The sequence below is a fragment of the Urtica dioica genome, chromosome 3, assembly GCF_054948205.1.
Source record: "Urtica dioica subsp. dioica isolate 48M chromosome 3, U.dioica_male_clone48M_v1_H2, whole genome shotgun sequence".
Taxonomy (NCBI): Eukaryota; Viridiplantae; Streptophyta; class Magnoliopsida; order Rosales; family Urticaceae; genus Urtica; species Urtica dioica.
The window spans coordinates 39,217,416-39,222,645 of record NC_142758.1 but is presented as its reverse complement, the minus strand read 5'-3'; the positions used below and the strand labels follow the sequence as shown (position 1 = coordinate 39,222,645).

The 5,230-nt window shown below is 40.0% G+C and overlaps 1 long non-coding RNA gene across 1 annotated transcript; it reads right to left on the bottom strand.

The window, feature by feature from the left end:
* On the bottom strand, positions 1-5,230 carry LOC149402753 (uncharacterized). Its single transcript, XR_016296157.1, has 4 exons — positions 4,910-5,230; positions 3,893-3,998; positions 3,395-3,502; positions 1-255 (listed from the first exon to the last, which is right to left on the bottom strand). It is a non-coding gene; the product is annotated as an uncharacterized LOC149402753 (long non-coding RNA).

Sequence of the window (5,230 nt, the reverse complement as noted above, 5' to 3'; positions counted from 1 at the left end):
TAAATTTTTCGTTTTTCTCAATTCAAACTTTGAGTCTCACTACGACTCTAAATATTTACATAACCGCTCCTGGGTTTACGTATAATTACAGGAAATAGTTTTAGGAACGTAGAGTACGAAAGGGGTTCAACAAAATATAGTCATAACTATAGAAGAGGTTGATCCCGAGTGAGTCTCCACTAGCCCAAAGGTCAAGAGATACACGTCCGGTCTTCGTCTTCAGTTCTGTTATTCACGTCGCCGTCTTGCCCTTCTCTACATTACCAACGGTCATAAAACTATGAGTCGATTGACTCAGTAAGTGGGAGTCTAACTTAGAAAATAAAGCGACTAATGCCATGTGATATCATGTGACGTGCAAACAAGCACATAAGAATGCAAGGATGCAAATCTAACAAGTTCTAGAGCATGAATCGTGTGTACACACTCTAACTAGTACTTGTCGTCTTTAAGGTTACACACATCCCCCGCTATAACCTTCAGAACGACAAGAGACCAGCCTTAGACTTCGAGCAGCAGTCGTCCGGCGGCCTAAGAGTTTTAACGTCTGTCTGGGATCCACTAATGGTACCAACTTCATTCGGCGTCGGCGCAACCCCCAGGCCCTCATAGCCCGTCAAGGTGCGTCCTTCAGGTCCTCATAACCTGGCATTAAGATCGGGTGCGACTCTTGGTCGACTTCCCGATAAATGAGTACTCAGCGCCATCCCCCAGGCCCTCATAGCCCGTCAGGGTCCATTTCGTTTTGGTACCATCGACGCAACAATTCTTTAAGGTTCGGGTACTCTGCTGCACTCAGAGTACACACCTATGCTGTTGTCAATTGTGCCCACAAGAAGAGTAGTAGTGTCTATTTATGTACATTTGATGTAATAAAGTCTCATGAAGACTCTTGCTTGTAATTGCCTATCTATTCATTAATAAAGTTGAAACGTTCATTCATTCTTTCTTTGTTTGAAGCTTTATGATAAAACTTTAGTCTTTTAGTCCATAAACAAACTTAACAACTTACGAAGAGACAAATGTAGATTTGCATGAACAAACTCTTCGTAGTTTGCTTAAAACGATATATTCGCAATCTTAGGGTCAAAGGACTATTGACCTCAGTATGATTGTTAGAAGAATCTATGATGTCTGGTTATGAGGCATTGAGAGTTGGGGACTCTATAGTTCTTCTAGGTATCTTCCGAAGGTACTGAATTGACCAGTGCACTTCTAGAGACAATACAAGAACAAACCATTTAACCTCTTATGTCTCGAAGCCACTATGTATGAATTGCATCATGCTTACCTTAATCCTGAAATGAGACATGCCATTTCACACCTTAGTATTCTCATTTGAGAAAGTCAAAGTTCGGACTCACTATGTGATTCCGAACAAGGCCTATTGGTGAAGTACTAAGTTGTGAGTCTGTCATGAGTAACTTTGTGAAGTTCTCATAGATATGGAATTCATGTACAAGATTGCTGAAATGCAACGTATGTCACCTCATGCTTTGTTCCTTGGAGTGTGAATAAATGAACTGGCCAGTGTCCAAATTGAGTCCTGACTCTTTTGGATGAAACAATGTGACTTGTTAGCTCCTCGTCAATTGTTTCTAACTTATTCACAAGCGACAAAGGAGTTGAGGAAATAACAGCTAGAAGGGTAAAATGGTAATTTAGTAAATCCCGACTAGCTGATGACATTCATGAAGGGTAAACATAGATAATATTCAGTGGATCCGCTCATTATAATTAGGTGAATTCTTGAGTAGAAAATAAATTCATTTGAACCGAGAGATTTTCAGTGTCAACTCTTTAGTGGAGTCAGTTGGCATTAAGCTAAACTTGGAAAAGGTTTGTGAACTTTTGAGTCCAAGAGTTTAGCTAAAGCTTTGTTCATTTGGGTCCATGAGGTCACTGTCACGAATCACATCGATAGGAATAGTTAAACTGGAAGCTAAGTCAAAACAAGAACGAAAATAGTGAAAAGGGTATTTTTGTCTTTTGAGACAAATGATGAAATGAATGTCAATAAATTTTTGACAAGGTCATTTTATGACATGCTTCACTCGGCCATGACTTGATCATTGGGCCTTGTGAATTAATTTCATTTCATAAGAATTTTATTGAAAATTCTTATTGGGCCTTTTTCATGTTGTCATGAACAAATGGAAAAGCTTCTAGAAGCCCATTCTAGAAGGACATAGGCGCCCAACATACCCAACCAAGAGAGAATATTTTGTGCATAAATGTATCAAGATACTTGCCAAAAGAAAAAGAGGAAACAAATTTGCATGAGGATGCTTTAGGGTAATCGGCCAAGAGAGAACAAGGCAAGGCAAGGAACAAAAATGGAAACAAATCCAAGCCTTCTAGAAGGCATCCTTGGCCGAGCATCTCAAGTGGGAAAAGAGGTAATTGGCTCATGAATATGTGATATTCTATAGAAGAGGATATTACCTTATAGAAGGTGAGACCTCTCCTATAAATAGGAGCCCCTTTTTCTCACAATTCATTCATCCAAAGTTTTAGAGATTGAGAGCTTCTCTCTCTAGACTTGGCCGCCTCTTCCTCTCTCTCTCTCTCTAGTTTATATTTTCGATTTTTCTTGTCTTGGCACCTAGGTCCTCACTCGACCTAGCGTTTAGCTCTACGACTTCGAGACTTGTTCTTAAGTCGTAGTGTTTAAAAGTGCCCACTCACTGATTCCTTCTTTTCGAGTGATTTAGTGATAGAAACTTTCGTGGTTGCTCGAGGTGCCGAGGAAAGAAAGAGAGACGTGCTGCGAGGGGAGACGAGCGTTGCAACTTTCCAAAAGCTTCTACAAGGTTCAAGCTTCAAGAAAGGTTAGTAACTTTAATAGCTCATATTAGTTTTTATTTACATGTACATGCTCTTGTCTAGGTTAGTAAAAACTAGTTTTACTTAAAAAGAAAATTTTTAAAATTCCGCCGCTTAACGAAGCGTTAAACTTTTTCTTAAACCCTAGATCGATTCCAACATATGCTACTTATAGGAGAGCGACTCAGGATAAATCCTGAAAGATATTTCATTTCCCTTTTATGCTCGTTAGTGTTTTAGGTTGAAGACTCGGGATGTGACTCCCGGTACTTCTACCCTCGATTTGAATTCGAGAGTTAAACACGGCTCTCCTGTCTCCCCCGTTCTAACGGGTCAATCACAGCCTAAGGAATAACAATATCACATATCAGAGGCTGGGTTTCACAAAACTCATGTTTGAACTTATTGAGCGAACTCACGCTAAGTTTTCAGGAAAAGCGGCCGAAGCCTTAATCTTTGAGGTTATTCGATTTTAAAGCTTTTCCTATTCTTGTTTACTAACAAGCAATAATGCACGTAAACAGGGTTATTCCCTTGGTATGTAGTTGACTTAAGTCTCCACACTTACCCGGAAAAGATCGTCTGAAAATCTGTTGACTTCCGGAGTTTCCTTGCTTTACACGCTTCCCGAGACTACGCGTCCTGAAGCGTTAACACGTTCCGAAGCATCGAGAAACTAAAACCCGAAGTTGAAACTCATTAGTCAATGATTCGAGAGATGATGACAAGCTTAAGGTTCGTTATCGGGATTCATTGCGAGTCAGTTCAGGGGTTCGAGAATTTAATTCACTTATTTCTCGGCTTTTCGGAATTTAAACTTATTCAAGACTCATACGAATTCGTACCAGAGAATGAGTACGAAATAAAATCAAAATCCTTATTTTAACGAGTCTTAAATAAATTAAAGAAATAATCCGAAAATAGTACGAACCGAGAATTCTAAATGAATTAACCAAAAATTAAATTCTCAAACATCTCTTAACAAATAATTAATAATCCTTGAATACAAATCTCAAATCCAAAATCAAGACTCGAGTCTAACGCTATAAAGCGATAAACGACTCACGAGTGAGATCGAGCTTTAAAAATCTGTTCTGAATTCTCTAACTTTCCAGCTTCCACGCGTTTAGTTCCGCCGGCTCTCGCTCGTCTCGACCTGATCTGTGACTGAGCTGTGAAATTCAGAAAACGAATATCGAGTCAATTATAACATCCAACTCTCGACTCGACTTAGAAACCGAAATCGAACCACTAACACAATTCTCAAATCCAATATAACTTGTCACAAAATCCATAACCTTGTCAACAAATCACGTAAACTTGTCATAAAGTTCACATTTCAACCTCAAAAACGAGCTAACCAAAAACCTGAGCCCGAACGAATCATCAAATCTCAAATCACAAACTATCAATTTCAAACCCAAATTCTCAAATCTCAAAATCACAATAACCAAAACTCATGTCACTTCTCCAAATCACGCTAACCAAATCCGAGTCTAAATTCTCAGGTCAAACTAACGATTTCAAATTCAAATCCATCTTCCAAATCAATTACAAACTCAAATCATAACAACCCAACGTTTCCAAGACACATAAACAACTCAACGAGTCACACCTCAAGTCTTGAATAACTCTCAAAATGATTCTACAAATTCAACCTACTCACACAAAACGAGCCCAAAAACATTCTCACGGCCAAAATAATCAACAAACACGGCCAAGCTAAAATTCGCGACAATTCCATCAAGAACTCAAAAATCAAACGTCCATAACAACTTCCGAGCTCAGAATTTACTCCGAAAAACACTAAATAACAACAACACAACATTTCAGAAATCACAGCCAAAGAGATTCACACGGCCAATACAACACACGGCCACACAAACTCACGGTCAAGCAACTCAAACCAAAACCGAGTTCAAGCTTCCAATCAAATCATCAACATCACAAATCAAAAATCTCAAGTTCAAATAACAACTAATCACCCTCAATTCTTCAGAAATCATCATAGAATTCGAAATCCCCAAATCAAATTCCAAATCCCTAAACATCAAAATTGATTTCGGAGAAGAAATTTCCTCACCTTGCTTGCTATGAAATCGATCTCCTCGGCACGTTCTCACTTGATTTCCGGTGTCCTTCCTCGGTCAGCGGCCATGGCGACTCGGCGGCGGCGACTCTTCTCCTCGGCGAGGCGCGCGCGCGGTGGCTGTGAGTTGCACGAGAGGCAGAGCGACGAAGGAGAGGAAGACGAGGAAGAAAGAAGGAAGGACGAGGTGGTGGTGGCTGAGTGGCGCGGCTGGTGGTGAGCGGCGGCGATTGAATTTTTTTTTTCTTTGTTCCTTCTTTCTTGCAGGTCGCGCGATAGTGAGGAAGAGGAAGATAAGTTTCTTCTTTGCACGTG